This window comes from Zootoca vivipara, chromosome 9 (assembly GCF_963506605.1).
Source record: "Zootoca vivipara chromosome 9, rZooViv1.1, whole genome shotgun sequence".
In the NCBI taxonomy this organism is placed as follows: Eukaryota; Metazoa; Chordata; class Lepidosauria; order Squamata; family Lacertidae; genus Zootoca; species Zootoca vivipara.
Genome location: NC_083284.1, coordinates 62,630,160 through 62,648,139, shown reverse-complemented (window position 1 = coordinate 62,648,139; position 17,980 = coordinate 62,630,160).

Below are 17,980 nucleotides of genomic sequence, written 5' to 3'. Positions count from 1 at the left end.
CATGGGTGTGTCCCCCTCCTGCTGCGACAAGCTCCCCTCCATGCTCCTCTCCCAGAACCATAAGAGGCCTGAAAAGGCCAGAGGAGGGATTGGTGCCATGCACAATCTCTGATTGCTTGGAAAAACCCTGGAGAGGAGGGAACTTAGGCAGCTGTGGGGAGGCAGGGACCTTCTGTCTGAGCAACTGCTTCATGGGGACCTATTGGAGATAAGTTGCTGTGCTAGGCCTGGCACTCATTTGCAGATCGTGATTTTTTAAATAAAGAGCTAACTCCAGCTTACAGTGCTGGCTCACTTCCGGCATCAGGTGAGCACCACCGCTCTAGCCTGCCTCCCATTACTGACACTTTTGTAACTTCTGAGAACCAGTTCCCACTTGAAGGTGACCACCTTGCCCACTCTTTCCCACTCCATACAGTTTCTTTCAATAGCTGCTGGGAACAAGTCTGGATGGGAACTTGTATTTTTCAAACTAGCTGACAGCCACTCCGATGAGGATGAGTTTTACTACCATTTTGATTACCATAGTGACATTTTTAAGAACTAAGTGTAAGGTTGCATGTGTTGTGGAGAAAGTGTTGCAAAGATTCTCAGCCTTTTCCTGAAAGTGTTTTTCTTTTAATGAATATTTATAGCATGGGCGTAGGCAGGGGGGCAGGAGGGGGCAGTTGCCCCCCCTAGAAGCAGGGCCGCTGGCCAGCCTGCCCCGTTGCCCGCAGCCACCCGGTGCCGTCTCCCTTCTCCCTGGCTGGCTGTGGGGCGGGTGGAGGGAAAGCCAGCCAAACGCTTTGTGCTGCGATCGCGGAGGGGGAGGAGGGGATCGGAACAGCCCTATTTCAGGCTGATCCTGGCACCCCCTCGCCCCTGAACAACCATGGCTTTCCTTGCCCCACAGTGGCCCCTCCCCCCGTGCCTTGGCCCTGCCCCTTGTCCCCCCTAATTTTGATCCTGGCTACGTCCCTGATTTATAGACAATTATAATTATCAGATAAAAGAAACCTTAATATGTGTATTTTCAGATAAATATAGTTTTATTGATTTCCAATATATAATGATAATTACAAAAAGGGGGAGGGATAAAAACACAATCCCCTCCCACCTTCAGGATGGATGAGTCTATTTAAGAGCCTAGTTTGTAATTTTAGTGTTTGCCATTCTTCAGTGTTATCAGTAAAGTATTTTATAAAAGGATGCCATATTTCAATAGAATCGCATTCATCATTTGTGTAAAGAATCTTTGTGCATGATCCAACCAATATGAAGCACTCTCATGTCCCACTGATTTTTCTGGGAGTATTAAGCATGTCTTTGTCCATGGAGTTTTCTTGGCAGGGATACTGGAGTGGCTTGCCAGTTCCTTCTCCAGGTGGATCACGTTTAGTCAAAACTCTCCACTATGACCTGTCCATCTTGGGTGGCCCTGCATGGCATAGCTCATAGCTTCTCTGAGTTATTCAAGCCCCTTCGCCATGACAAGGCATTGATCCATTGATCCATTGATCCATGTAGGCAGTGCAAGACAGGAGTGCCTGGCGTGCTATGGTCCATGGGGTCACGAAGAGTCGGACACGACTAAACGACTAAACAACAACAACATTAAGCATGTGGTTATGCAATGCATACTTACTCGGGAATGAGCAACGGTGGACACAGTTAGACTTAGTTCCAAGTTGACATGCATGAGACTGGGCTGCACATCTCTCTCATTGAAATCCATGGAATTTAAGTCTAGATTAGAGTTCTAAATTGCACATGGAGTCTATTCTCTTATAACAGGAACTATGCTGCAGATGTTTTCCCATACATTAGAAGTGATAGCACCCTAGAGACGAACTAAGTTTGTCATTGGTATGAGCTTTTGTGTGCATGCACACTTCTTCAGATACACTGAAACAGAAGTCACCAGACCTTATATATAGTGGGAGGGTGGGGAGGGGTAATTACTCAGAAGGGTGGTGGGAATGGGTGATTGGCTGATAGGTGTGGTGAACCTGTTGACGACTGTTAACGACTGCAATTGGTCTTACAGGAAAAAGCAAGGGGTGAGATGGCTAAAAATAGTTTTATCATGTATAATGAGATAAGAATCCAATGTCTCTATTTAAGACCAGGTCTCACCAAGGTTTTAAGTTTGGTAATAAGTTGCAATTCAGCTGAATTCCTGTAAGACCAATTGCAGTCGTCAACAGCTTGCATACATAAATTTCACATGGATTTATAAATATTACACATAGTTTCTATTTAGATATCCAAATAGAATCCAATATGTTAAGCTTAAAAGGTGTTGCAATTTCTTTTTGGACAATTCAGCGTTTCCTGGAAGGTATTTTGAAAGAAATGCATTGCACATAGGAGGAAAAACCACAGTTTCCAGTCAGACATAACTGGGTACTGTTATCTAGAGCTATATCACTCACTTAACACCAAGCTTAGATATGGCACCACATTATTTATAGAGGCAAGCTGAGCAAGCATCTAGAAGCACCTCCCTGGTCTAAAAACACATGTAACCTCAATGCAGGGTAAATAAAAACAATGTTAACAAAACGCATATATTAGGAGGAAAGTGTGCATAAAAATAAACGTATTGGGGAAAATAACATAAACATGCATTATATCTGGGGAAATTGCATACAAAACATGTACATTAGGAACAGCTGCATACACAAATGTGCTTATTGTGTGAAATTTGCACTAAAAGACTGATGAATTTTCATTAGCAAACTGCTATGGAAATGTGGAGAACTAAATTTAAGAATGGAAAAATATGAAACTAAGGGCTCAGCCATACTTCCACTTGCCCCACGCCTGGGAAGCATGAGTCTGAATGATTTTGTCTTTACCCCACTGCTTTCCCTGGAAAAACCCACTCTTTACTGCTAAATCAAAACAACCTTCAATCTGGAAAAAAAATGATTGGTGTTTGCTCTGAATCAGCGCTAAATATTTTATATTCTCGGGGGAAAGTGATAGGGCCATGTGGATGAGCCTTGAGAGAAACAAACCTAACAGATCCTTCCATCTCTGGTTCAAATAAATAAATACTTGAAACCTCATTGGAGACAGTGCGCACATTTCACTGCCTGTCATCAAGTGTTTAAAAATAAAAAAATTCCTTCCAGTAGCACCTTAGAGACCAACTAAGTTTGTCATAGGTATGAGCTTTTGTGTGCATGCACACTTCTTCAGATACACTGAAACAGAAGTCACCAGACCCTTATGTATAGTCACGAGGGTGGGGAGGGGTATAAGGGTCTGGTGACTTTTGTTTCAGTGTATCTGAAGAAGTGTGCATGCACACGAAAGCTCATACCAATGGCAAACTTAGTTGGTCTCTAAGGTGCTACTGGAATGAATTTTTTTTATTTTTTGTTTCGACTACGTCAGACCAACATGGCTACCTACCTGTATCAAGTGTTAAGTCATTAAACAGTCCCAGGATATGATTTGAACTTGGCACACAATTTAGCCATCTTACTGAAACCAAACATGTCTGGGTCTGATCTGTGCCTAGGTGAGAGAGGCCACTTGGAAACTCTGTGTGCTCTGATTTGAGTTCCATGACAAAAGGCAAGATACAAAACTAATAAATGTTTGCAGAGAAACAGAGTCCTAACTTGATTTCATCTGCAGAGGAATCAAGCCTTAACTAGCTCTTAGAATGTAGGCATCAAGCTTCAGTGCCCATGAGTTCAAGTTAGCTCATAATAAACCAGATGAAACAGTCTTATGCAGTTATACCCTGATCTTATTTGAACCTGAAGCCTGATAGACAATCCATGTTTACTTGGAAGCAAGTCTTGCCATGTTCAGTGAGGCTTATTCCTAATTAGACATGGAGGATAAATTTGACTCAGCTCAGTTTTGAAAGAGAACCTACCTAATTTGCTCTTACCAAAACACGACCATCCTTTGAGCTTCACATTTCTCCAAATTTTGCGGCGCAGTTCTCTGGCCAAGTAACGTGTGGACAAATGCACAGGCTAGGACAAAAGCGTGCATAAAAATGTGTATATTTGTGTAAACAACCAAAATGCATCACCTTAGGGGAAATTGCTCTGCAAAAATGTGTCTGTTAGGCAAAATGTGTATACAGTCGTAGCTTGGATCTCAAAAGCCTTGCAACTCAAACATTTTTTGCTCCCAAACACCGCAAACCCAGAGAAGTGAGTGTTCCAGTTTGTGAATGTTCTTTGGAAGCCAAAGGTCCGACGCGGCTTCTGCGGCTTCCGATTGAGTGCAGGAAGCTCCTGCAGCCGATTGAAAGCCGCGCCTTGGTTGTCTAATGTTTTCGGAAGTCAAACAGACTTCCAGAAAGGGTTCTGTTCGACAACCAAGGTACGACTGTATTGGGAGAAATTTGCAAAAATACACTGGTAAATTCTTTTCTTTTTTTAATTGACAAACTGATGTGGGAATGTGGAGAACTAAACTTAAAAATGGAAAAATGAGAAACGGAGAGAACCCAGAATTGAGAGTTTGGGCCATCCCTACTCCTCTGTAGGTGTCCATAAGTTTGCAGTCAGGGGTAGCTTATGAAACTTTGCCGCCCAAGGCAAATGATCCAAGAGGGCACAGCCGTTCCACACACAGGCAGTTCAATTTTATTTCAACGATTGCATGGGGACATGGGCTGGTGGAGAACATAGAAACGGCACACATGGATCTGCCTTCCAGGACCTCTCCACTAGTCCCAGCCCCCAGTCTGCAACATCTGAAGTGGCTTCCTCGCTTTGCTTAACTGATAGGGCTTGTACCTGTTTACAGCCTTAGGGTTACATAACTTCAACAGTCCATTGTCAACATGTACTCATAAAAATCTAATGTTTGGCACTCCAAACATGTTTAATAACAAGTGTACGATAAGAGTACACATGCTGGGTACTTGAGTCAGTAATTTCCGGAATTAATTAACTTCCATTGCCACTTCTAGGCACGGCCTCCTTTTCCAATCTATTTGAACCACCACCCTCCCCACAAAAGATATTGCGACTGAATGGATTTTGGCTGCAGTCTATGTGGCGTATAACCAGCTTTCGCTGGAGCCGGGCAGGAACAGTTGCTGAAAGCTTGCACCTGTTTGGTAAAATAGTACCATCAGCTTCAAAGAAGCAAATCCCCTCTCATTATAGATGCACAGACTTCTCCGTAAATTGAAGTCAGTGGCAAGATTCCCAGAGACTTCAGTATGGCAATTGTTAACCCCATGGAAAAAGACGCTGACTCAAGAGAGCAGGGTGAGCGCAGCACCTTCTATGGCCTCTACTATTGTTCTGGCGGAATAACCAGGAAGCAGGAAATTGAGTTCAGTCTGTGGCGAAAGCAGAGCAGTCAACATTTTAAGCAAACATTACATCCTAAAGAGTCGGGGACAGGGGTTCTTGGCTGGTGCCAAGCCTGGCTGAAAGAACTCTTACCTTGGCAGAGTTGCACTCAACAAACTGCAACTAGGATGCTTAGATAAGAAACAATTCGGCCCCCTTTGTGTCTGGGGATCCCTAATCCCTCTGTTTTCAACTTTCTTTAGGTTTTTATCCCTTGTGCATGAAGGAGTATGTGCTGAAATTAAAATTGGGCCAAATACTTTGACTCTGCTTTTTTCGTCGTTTGATAGCCACTGGCGAAAAGGCACCACCCATATATCAATTTAATATTTTTGTGGCGTAGGGAGGTGGAGTGTAATTCCAGACACTCCCAAGTGTCCCAATTTTCCAGGGACAGTCTCATATTTACAGAAGCCGTCCCGCTTTCTGATTTGATCCCGGAATGTCCCGCCTTTCCTTAGGACGTCCTTATTTTTACCGAAGAAATGTTGGAGGGTATGGAGTTATGAAAAAAAAAACAACAACCAAAGAGATACGTAACTATATCACCTTTAGAAGACATCTGAAGGCAGCCCTGGATAGGGAAGGCTTTTTAAAAAAATGTTTAGTATTTCATTATGTTTTTTTATATGTTGGAAGCCGCCCAGAGTGGCTGGGGCAACCCAGTCAGGTGAGCCAGTTATAAATAATACAATTTTGGTGGTGGTGTTAAATATGACATCCCTACTATTTTCATTGGAGAAACGTTGGAGGGTATCAAATTCTAAGACCCTCCTTTAATTGCCGTATTACAAGTTAATCGGTAATGAAATTATTAAAGTTTAATAAATGTGGCCAAGGGCTTCTCCCCGACCCCCTGGGTCATGGTGATGTGTGTGCTTTTTACACTACTGTGTGTTGGAATTGAATTAAATATTGTTTCTTCAGAGGAGTAGTAAAGGGGGGGTTATTCCAGGATGCCAGAGAGTGGAGAAAGCCCCTCCCCCTAGCACATTACAATATAACACTGTGGGTTTTGCTGTCCTTTGGATAATTGTAAAACAAAATATTTGGAGCTCATTGCATAATGATTTGCTTCTGCGATAGCACACATCTCTTTAATTTTCATAAAATGAGAATTCCAGAAAGTCCTTGGGTGTTTGTTTAAGAGAGAGAGGGAAGCAAACATCAGAATATCGCAATAGAAAGACTTCGGCAAAGAGACAGGTGCAAGGAATGTGGAAAGATACGAGAATAGTGATAACCACAGCAAAGAGAGAAAAGAGCATTTGTGGCAGGAAGTGAGATATCCAAACGCTGAATCAGCATGTTAGTAGGACTGTTGCGGTAGAGGAGAGTAAAACTCTCAAGGTGTTTGCTGTGTCTTTTCAATCAGCGTAAACGATGTCAACGCCAGCATCGGGCCCATCGGGTTTTGCAAATGCAATTCTAAGGTCAGAGGAGATCTTGTGTCCTTCCTGTAGAAATCTGGTTGGCCCCGGTGAGTGCTTTGTGAGGTGAATCAGTTCAAGTCTTGCAGGAACATCAGAGAACAAGGGGATGAGGGGACTTATAGACACCTTTGCCCTGCTGTAGTGACTATTGTATCACAAGCTGTTTTATTGTGTTACAAATATATTGTAAGTGGCTCAAGAACTTTGGTTAGCACTCCCAAATAAATACTGTATTTTTCGTTCCATAAGACGCACTTTTTCCCTCCTAAAAAGTAAGAGGAAATGTCTGTGTGTCTTATGGAGCAAATGTGTGGTCCTTGGAGCCGAATTACCCAGGGGCTAAAGGCAAATTGTGCCTTTTTTAAAAAAAGAAAGAAAGAGCTAAAGGCTAACAAGAGGGAAAGAGAAAGGAACCCCCTCAGCAGCTGATTGCAAGAGATCAGGGAGGGAAATAAGAGAGCTAGCTCCCTTCCCAGCCCCTCCCGGCCCCTTGCCTAGGCCTCAATTGTTGTCTGCAGAGGGAGACATGTGACTGGCTGATTAGATTATCTGTCTGGAAACTGTAGAAACTGTAGAACTTTCCTAGAGAAGTTGCAGAACTGTGAGTTGAACCCCATAAAAACAGGATTTTTCCCCTTTGCAAGGAAACTCAGCAACTTTGAGCTGATCCTAAAAAATGGAGCTTTCCCCCTTTGCAAAAAAGATGCACAACTCAGAGCTGACCGCCCCCCCCAAAATGGGGCTTTTCCCATTTGCAAAAAAAGCTGCACAACTTTGAGCTGATCCTCAAAAAAATGGAGCTTTCCCCCTTTGCAAAAGAAGATGGGGGGGGCAAAGGCACCTAGGCCTCTAGGAGTTGGCTGCTATGCCTAGGACAATTCAAGAAAGCAAAAAAAATTTCTTGTTTTCCTCCTCTAAAAACTAGGCGTGCCCTATGATCAGGTGCGTCCTATGGAGCGAAAAATACGGTAGCTAAGAATAGTAACGTGAAAGAAATATACAAATCCTTTTAATACTAAAATGCCACAGTAAGCATAATATAACACTAAAAAGAATGTCTCAATCTAGCTGTAATTGTTCATAAACAAGGTGTTACCGGACAGCTAATTACAAATGAATCCAATATAGGTATGTACATTTTGATTGCAAATTGTGCAATCAACTGTGCATCCCATTCATATCAGCACGACTCAAGTATATCTTCAGGCAGGTATGTATTATTATAGGTTGGGGGGACCATCCAAAAAAATCCCAAGAAATTAATAAATGGTAGGATTTCACTATTTGGGATATGAATGAAAATGCAAGATGCAGAACTGTGATAGACAAGGGATCCCTGGGCTGGTTTATGCAAACCAGCCTGGTTCTGCTAACGAAGAGCAAAGCCGTTAACATGACAAAAGGTGTTGATTGTTCATCTAAGAGGAATCCTTGGGCCTGGAGGAAGCCAGACAGAGTAAGCCAGACAGAGGTTGCCAAGGTGATGGTGTGTGTAAGAGAGAGAGAGAGGTTGCAAGAAAAGAGTGTCTTTAGCAAGGTGTGCTGGGAATAAGAAGGGAAAACAACTCCATCTTGGGCAGGCTGGCTGAAGGCTGGCTGGGTGAGGTGCCTTGGACTCCAGTGCTGCACTGTTGTGGGGAACAAGCTCCTCTTCAGATGACCATGCTGTAAGATCTGGACTCCCTCTCTCTAAATGTGAATAAATCATATATCTTAAAGCTACAACAACCTCTACTGCATCTTCAATTATCCAAAGAAGCACAGACCCTAGTTGAGGGCCAAGGCCCCTGGAAAAATTGCCATAGGAAATTTTGAGTAGTGTGCATGAGCACACTGCTCATTCACACTAAACTACAGTTTGTTTTAAGCTATGGTTTAATATGACATGTAAACTGGGCCAATCCCTGTGATATCACCAATCCCCAGAGCAATTTTTCACTTAAAACATTTTTGTCCCTTGCTCTTTGTCCTGGGTTTATGCCAAGGAATTTTGGAAACAAATATTGAAAGCAAAAAAATGTTATTTTGGAGGAACGATTTAATTTAGACCCTCAGGTCTTCTTGATTAATTTAATTGATTAAAGTGACAAAACACACCTTCAGTTTCATGCACAATTTACCATTACCCTTCGGTATTTTATTTTTTATGTGAAATTGTTCGTGATGACAAAGAAATGTTTTTTTACAAGTAGAGAAAAAAGCTTCCTAAACAAGGAAGGCATTAAAATGATGAACAGATGGCAACCTTTGTCTTATTGCACTTCTTTCACCAGTACAGAAGGATTACAAAGAAGGATGATCTTAAAACATTTATTTATATGGGTTCTTGATACGACCATGTGATAAGGAAGGTCTTAGCTGCAGAAAATATAATATTCATGGGAAATTGCAGTCGCTGACAAGCTGAATCAGCTAAGTGACCTTTTGGCAAATAGCTCAATTTCTTCTTCGCTATTTTGGACACCTTGAGCCACCTGGCTTTTATCTCCCCATTTCAGCTGCCCTTTGTCATGTACTATTTTTGTGGTCCGATTGACTCAACAATCTTTCAAAAAAATTATCCTCAAGTGAACTGAGCATTAGCTGGTAATACTAAACACAAAAATCTAGTTATTAGTCTCCTTTGTTCCCTGTCAAATAAATGAGTCATGTCAAAAAATCAACACAAAACCAGTCACAATATTATGGAATCTGAACCAGCAAACATATCATGTTCAAAAATTCTAAATAGCCTTAGGTATAATACAGTGATACCTCGGTTTTCGAATGTAATCTATTCCAGAAGACTGTTCGAGCTCTGAAATGTTCAAAAAACGGAAACTCACTACGGAAGCCTTAGTAGAAAACATAATATGGAAAACTCAGTACGGAAGCCACGTGGCATGTTCGACTTCCAAGGTGTGTTCAAAAACCGAAGCATTTACTTCCAGGTTTACGGCGTTGGAAAACCGGGTTGCTCGTCAATGGAGACATTCGAAAACCAAGGTACCACTGTACATGACTTCCTATTAGACATATTGGCTGGGCTCCAAAGGACCATGTTGCATGTACACACATAGATTTTTCTGCTCCTATTCTGGTGGTAGTCTCTGTCCACACACACACACACACAAAGGGGTGAGGAGAAGTGTTCCGTGTACATTTTGCAGAAGCAAAAAGCCATGCATTCTTTTATATGACCCAAAGCACAGATGGGCCTCCCTGAATCTCAGCCACTCAGCCACCAACTGTGTAAAACCCATTAAATTCAGTCCCAAACAGTAAGCAAACTGAAACACAGCTAGCCTTCAAAATTAGCATTGCGCTGAATTTTGTGGTACAGTTCACCAACCCAAAAGTGTGCACACAAATGAATTCCTTCATATCTAAAAGTATTTCTATGCCACCATATCATGAAATATCAGGGCAGTGTACAAAATTAAAAGCATTAAAAGGGAAAGGGAAAAAAAAGAGAATTGTCAAGGTGACTGACAAATCAAAATCAAAATTCAACCACATGTTGAAATTTGTTCAACCTGTCAGCATCAAAGATCCCTGGAAATCAGAAAGAAGGGTGCCTGTGGAATCTCTGCTGAAATAATATCCTACAGCATGGAACCAGCAACACTAAATGTCCAGGTTCTAGCTGAGATCAGTCAGGCCTCTGGGTTGCCATATGTCCTCTTTTTCCAGGACACACCCTCTTTTTCCATGGGTAGAGTTGTCATAGCGACTCATAGTTAAAAGTAGAAGTCCTCCTTTTTGCTCTTCAAAATATGGCAACTCTATCAGGACAACTGGTAGCATTCCTCAAGCCCTGTCAGTAGAACATGGTTGATCTCAGGGTCATGGGTTTGAGCCCCACGTTGGGCATAAAGATTCCTGCATTGCAGGGGGTTGGACTAGATGACCCTCGTGGTCCCTACCAACTCTATGATTCTATAATTATAGGCTACTGGGATCAGGGCAAGCCCAATACATACAATTTTAAAAAAGAAAATATCACAAATTTGTGCAGAAATGGGATGAGCAGAACTTAAGGTTGGAAAAATGAGAAATATTGAGAACCTGAAGTTGATAGATTCGCCCTTTTTTGAGGTCCAAAGGCTGACCTGTTTTAAAAAAATCTTTATTCTCCCACAGTTAAGTACTCCAAATGGCTGGAAAGGCCAGTACTGTTGCATGGGTATTCCAGGTGTGGCCACATGTGCCCCTGGGAGGGATGATGTGCCATCCTCTCAGGTACTTAAATGTTATCCTTTGTCCCTGGGAAGATGGCCCACTCCTCCCTCCCTCCCAGGGGCACTTTCAGCCACTTCTGGAAGCCTGGGTCACTGACCACTAGACTTCCTATTGGCTAAAATCTAGCCGTGCTACCAGAGGGTAAAACTACTAGTCATGATGGCTATATTACCTCCATTATCAAATCATTATGCCTCTGAAACTAGTTGCTGGAAATCACAAGCAGGAGAGGGCCGTTACACTCATGTCCTGCTTCCCACAGAACATCTGGCTAGCTCACACTGAGAACAAAATGGTGGACCAGATAGGCCTTTGGTCTAATCCCAGCAGAGCTCGTCTTCTGGTCTTATACCTTTGTCATCTCCAGTCGCTGACGCTGCTGCTCGTCATCCAAGGATATAAAGGATTAGCTCCAAACTTTTATACTGCCTGGAGTGCCTTCCGTGAAACCCTCATGAGCGTGATTCAGACTTTACAGCAGCATTCTTAAGTGATTATGAGGAGCTTACTCAACTAGATATGAAAACTGATAAGAGCGTTGTCTTGCTAATCCCAACCTTAGACTGTGCAGCTATGCCACATTATCAGTTAGCAGATCTTTTCTAATTCTCCTCCCATTGACGGTTTTTGCATAATGGAGCATCACATCTGAATATAGCTACTTGTCTTGCCAGGGCTTTTTTTTTCAGCTGGAACTCAGGTCTGGCACCTCTCAGGTGGGCGCCATTGCCATTACAAGAGAACATGGTGTATTCCAACACATCTTTCTCTAGAAAAATAGCACTGCCTATAATATTCTGGAATATTCTGGAAACTACAACTAATCCAGAATGCGGCAGCTAGACTGGTGACTGGGAGCGGCCGCCAAGACCACATAACACCGGTCTTGAAAGATCTACATTGGCTCCCAGTATGTTTCCGAGCACAATTCAAAGTGTTGGTGCTGACCTTTAAAGCCCTAAATGGCCTCGGTCCAGTAAACCTGAAGGAGCGTCTCCACCTCCATCATTCTGCCCGGACACTGAGGTCCAGCACTGAGGGCCTTCTCGCAGTTCCCTCATTGCGAGAAGCCAAGTTGCAGGGAACTAGGCAGAGGGCCTTCTCGGTGGTGGCGCCTGCCCTGTGGAACACCCTCCCGACAGATGTCAAAGAGGAAAACAACTACCAGACTTTTAGAAGACATCTGAAGGCAGCCCTGTTCAGGGAGGCTTTTAATGTTTAATAGATTACTGTGTTTTATTTTTCTGTTGGAAGCCGCCCAGAGTGGCTGGGGAAACCCAGCCAGAAGGGCGGGGTATAAATAATAAATTATTATTATTATTATTAAATGCTGGTTTTACGATCTGTGTAGTATTTTTGGAGGGGGTTAATGTACATTATAATAATTGTACTATCCATAAAAAATAATATTTTGCTAAAATTTGGCTGAACTCAAAGTAACCAGTTTTCCCAACAGGGAAACAGAAAGCTGAAGATATACAGTGGAACCTTGGTTTATGAACACCTCGGTTTACGAATTTTCGGTTCACGAACACCGTGGACCCATCTGGAACGGATTAATTCACTTTCCATTACTTTCAATGGGAAAGTTCGCTTCAGTTTATGAACAGACTTCCGGAACCAATTGTGTTCATAAACCGAGGTACATGCAATTCTATAGACCTGAGCATTATTGGGTTGAATGGGGGTTACTCCTGGCTAAGCGTCAATAGAATTTCTATACACGTCAGCAATGGACTAAAGAAGGGTCAAGAAACCAATGTCCAATCTCACAAGAGAGCCTGATGCCTGTAATAAGTACCTGCGGCCCTCAGGGGCGGTGGAGGACATTATTCTATTGCAGTATTGGAATAAGATTCAGCAACCTTAGAAGTGTAAAGAGAAAGAAGGCACATTTCACCACATGTGGTGGACATGCAAAAAAAAACAAAGGTATATTGGGAAATGATTTATAATGAGTTGAAAAAAATGTTTAAAATTACCTTTGTTTTAAAAAAAAACCCTGAAGCTTTCTTACTACGGTAGGTATTTTAGGTCCAGAAATACCTAAGGATCAGAAGAGACTATTTATGTATGCTACAACAGCTGCACAGATGCTACTTGCCCAAAGATGGAAGGAGGACAATCTACCTATAAAAGAAGAATGGCATATAAAGATGATGGACTATGCCAAATTGGCAAAAATGACTGGGAAAATCAGAGATCAAGAGGACAATAAATTTAACAAAGAAAGGGGAAATTTTCTAAGTTACTTGAAAGAACACTGTAAACAATTGATAACATTGGCAGGATTTTGAAAACGCTTGCAATGAAGTGAGAACTATGATAAAAACTGAGTTTTAAGAAAATATGGAGAATTTTTATATGATGCAGTTTGATAAGAATATCTGGGGAAACCATGGAAAGGTGGAGGGAAGTTCTGGGATTCTGAGAATCCTATTTGTAAAATGGTTGTGATTTATGTATGGTGATAAATGTTAAAAGCGAAAACGAATTAAAAAAAATCATTTTTTAAAAAGGAATAAGATTCAGCAGCCAGTCCAGTCAGCTCCTGAATGGTAGGTGAATGTCTTCACCGCAAGCATCAAAATGTCTTCTTATTATTGATAATAGTAAGAATCATAATATAAATACGTGTTTATAAAGACCTGTACGATCCCAAATAACATTTGGGAATATGGAGGCTGAATTGTCAGTGTGATGATTTTAACATTAAAAGAGAGATTTCGCCATTGTTTAGGTTTTGGTTCAGATTCTGGAATGCAATGCATTCACTGGGTGTCCTTTACAAGTAATCAAGTGTAGTATGGGTAAAGACAGGCATGGATGAAAAAGGAAACAAATGGATTAAGGGAGTCCAACTTCACAACTGAAATGGTAGCTATGCCTCCAGCAAGTCAAATGCTGATTTTCCCCTAGGAAACTCAAATTCATCGGGGGCCGCATCAGCAGTTTGGTCACCCTCAAAGGGCCGGTTGTATCTGTAGGACTATGTGTCCACTCTTTATTATCATAAATTATTGTCACTGCATTCAATTATTACTGTTTTTTGTAATAATGTAAGTAATAACTAGCTCTGAAAGCAGAAACATAGTCAGAATAATGGCAAGTAGATATTCAAATGTACAATTATTGTACAATTTATTGAAAAAATGATTTTTAGTAACTGCACTGGGTGGTGGAGGCTTGCTAGGGTTTCATGCAGGAGCTTTGCAGAGCTACTGGTACCTGGAGATGCTGGGGTCCTTCTGCATGCAGGACAGATGTTCTGCCAGTGAGCCACCACCCTTCACCAAAGGGACTGGCTGAGGTTGACTCACTGGAGCTGCTCTCCTGGTTCCAGGGTTTAAGGGCCAGAAGTATAAAGCAGCATCCTATGTTTCTGAGGAGAGGGAGAGGGAGGGGAGGGAGGGAGGAAGGAAGGAAGAAAAGAGGGAGTGGGAGGGAGAGAGGAAGGAAGGAAGGAAAGAGGGGAGAGAAAGAAGAGTAGGAAAGAAGGAAGGGAATAAAGAAGGAAAGAAAAAAAAGAGGGAGAGAAGACAGAAAGGGAGAAAGAAGGAAGGAAGTAGAGAGGGAAAGAAAGAATAAGAATGAGGGAGAGGAAGAAAGATGGAAGGAAGGAAGGAAGGAAGGAAGGAAGGAAGGAAGGAAGAAAAGAGGGAGTGGGAGGGAGAGAGGAAGGAAGGAAAGAGGGGAGAGAAAGAAGAGTAGGAAAGAAGGAAGGGAATAAAGAAGGAAGGAAAAAGAAAGGGAGAGAAGACGGAAAGGGAGAAAGAAGGAAGGAAGTAGAGAGGGAAAGAAAGAATAAGAATGAGGGAGAGGGAGAGGAAGAAAGATGGGAAGGACGGAAGGAAGGAAGGAAGGAAGGAAGGAAGGAAGGAAGGAAGGAAGGAAGAAAGAAAGAAAGGAAGGAAGGAAGAAAAGAGGGAGTGGGAGGGAGACAGGAAGGAAGGAAAGAGGGGAGAGAAAGAAGAGTAGGAAAGAAGGAAGGGAATAAAGAAGGAAAGAAAAAGAAAGAGGGAGAGAAGACAGAAAGGGAGAAAGAAGGAAGGAAGTAGAGAGGGAAAGAAAGAATAAGAATGAGGGAGAGGAAGAAAGATGGGAAGGATGGATGGAAGGAAGGAAGGAAGGAAGGAAGGAAAGAGGGAGTGGGAGGGAGAGAGGAAGGAAGGAAAGAGGGGAGAGAAAGAAGAGTAGGAAAGAAGGAAGGGAATAAAGAAGGAAAGAAAAAGAAAGAGGGAGAGAAGACGGAAAGGGAGAAAGAAGGAAGGAAGTAGAGAGGGAAAGAAAGAATAAGAACGAGAGAGAGGAAGGGAGGGGGGGTCGCCACCTTGATTCAGCGCCAGAAAAGAGCGTGAAGGGACCCAGGGGCAAAAAGCATTTCCCGTGCAGCGTGAGGCAGTGGGTGTCCGTTTTAGGAGACGTGCGTAAAGCCTCAGAGTTGCACGTTCATGAGGCTGAGCCACTGCTGAGCTCACGTTCAGGAGGAGGTGGAGGTGAGGCAAAAGGAGGAGGAGGCTTGCCGGGTCGGTGTCCGGCAGCGCCGTACGGAGAGTCCTGAGCTTCTGGGATGCAGCAGTGCTCAGTAGCACTTTGAATCCTCCTCCTCCTCCACGCGGCGCTGCTGGGTGCTTTGTCTGTGATTCAGCAGCAGCAGCAGCAGCAGCTGTTTCCAGGCGCCGAGCCGTGGCAGGAGGAGGAGGATTCAAAGTGCTACAGAGCACTGCTGCGTCGCAGAGGCTCGGGACTCTCCGTGCGGCGCTGCTGGGCGCTGACCTGGCAAGCTGCCTCCTCCTTCTCCTGCTGTGGCTCGGGGCGCTCCATGCAGCGCTGCTCCGGCCGCCTTTCTACCCCCCCTCAGGCCCCAGCTGTTTGTCGGCGCTTTGTTGGCTGGGTCCCGCTGGCTGGGGCGCTCGGCGGGCCACATGACGAGGTCTGGCGGGCCGGATTTGGCCCCCGGGCCTTGTGTTTGACACCCGTGCCCTAGGTTTTAGGCACAGGAAGATAAAGACCGCCAGTGGCAAAGCCTACAGGGACAAAATGTTCAAGTTAAAGAAGCCAACAGAAATAGAAAAAAAGAGTAATATATCTCAAAGGAGAGCAGCAAGAGGCAAAAGGAAGGAAATAGCTGAATGGTTGAGATGACCCGACCACAAGCCCTGAAATTTGCCTTTTCCCTTGACCTTTGACCTTTAAAGAAGCTAATGCCATAAACGGAGGTGCCTATTGCAGCTCCGTGTTTTCTGGTTTGTTGTTTTTTCTCAAGCAGGAAGCATAACTATTCCTTGCTTTCCAAATGCCGAGAACGAGTAGAAGTAAACCAACTGACAGTGGCAAACGTCATCCTGCCGCGCCTGCTTGCAGACCCTCCAAGCGCCCCTGTTTTCCAAGGACAGTCCTGGAATCACAAAAGCCATTCCAGCTTCAGATTTATGCCTGGAATATCCCTATTTCTCCTGACAGCGCCTTGGCGCCAAACTCCGGGAGGAGGATGAGCGGGGACTTGTCCTGAGCGGTGTTGGCGTCAGTGGAGCATCCCATGGCCTCTACATGACCGCCGCTGCCAGCCTGCTCCCTTGGGCAGCTTGTAGTGGCTGCTGGAGAGCAAGCTAGGGGGAGGAGAGACGGCCGCCACGAAAGCCCAGCCCCACGTGACACACTGACTCTGAAGTGCAGGCAGAGGGCAGGGCTGCCCTGGGCAGGAAGAAAGGGGGAGCAGAGTGCAAGGAGTCTTGATTTAAAAATAATAATAAATACTTTGTGTGTCCGTGTCTAATCTTGTCCCTTTCTAAAATTTATCTGTTGATGTCAGGGACTAGACTGAGGAGGAATGCTGGGGAACCCCCCCCCCTCTTCCTGAACCTTCCCGGGAACAGGAGGACAGTATAGATTTAGAACAGTGGTCTGCAGAAGGTCATAGTCCAGAGGCTGCAGAGGGGAGAAGCTGGGAAATATTGGGAGAGCAGCAAGAAGAAGAGAGACCAGAGGAGAGACAGCTGACAGACTCAGTGTCTCCGGAAAGCATTGCTGACCCACCCTTCTCCCAGGACCTGGCGTGCATTGAGAGCAGGAGATCAGAAAGCTCAGAGGCAGAAAGCACAGATCAGCCAGCGCATGGATGACGTAGAATAGGAGAGATGGAGGTGGTGGGACTTTACTTGGAGCAATGCCATTACCTGAGATTCCCTGAAGCCTGACAATTGGTGTGTTTTTCCTTTTTGTAAGTCTACCAAAGAATAAAGTAAAATCAAATCGGGAACAAGGGGTTTTCTCAAGACTTTGGAGTGTGTGTGTGCTGATAGGAAATGGTCTGCAGTGGGGACAAAAATGGGGACAAAAAGGGTCGCTTGCAGTGGGGAGAGAGAAATGTCCCTATTTTCATCTGAGGAATGTCGGAGGGGATGTGTTTGCTGTGAGAAGAATGTAAAGACTGGAGAATGCTAAGGACCCCTCCAGATTTCTTTCTTGCAGAGGCCAATTTTCTGTGCTTCCCAAAACACAACACCTCTGTGTTTATGAGATCCAAACTGCCTTCTCAAGCAAGTAATGAATGTTTTCTCTCATCTGGGTGTAACCAGTAGAAGTAGAGGAAGCTATCAATGTCCCGCCCACTCTGCCCAAATAATAAGCTTGCCGATGGAGCCTGCGGTGATGCACAAGAAATCATCCTCTCAAATGAAGCTTCACACTAAATCTAATAATTTCACAGATGATGCAAGATCTTGGGTGGATATACTTAGAATTGGCACCCTTGAATGCTCACAGCATTATTTTCCTCAATAATTCATAGGTAGGTATGGTAGGTGTGGAGAAAATCAGCTGGATTTGCAAAGTTTGATCAACTGACTAGCTCTATAAAACCTCACTGGAGCAAGGCTGTTTCTTTAGCTAGGTGTGTATGCACACACAGAAACATTGTGCATTGTAGTCTGTCTTCTCTCCAGACACCTCTGAAATCCTCACTCCCATTCACCCTGTTCAATCAATTATGTTAATAAGTGT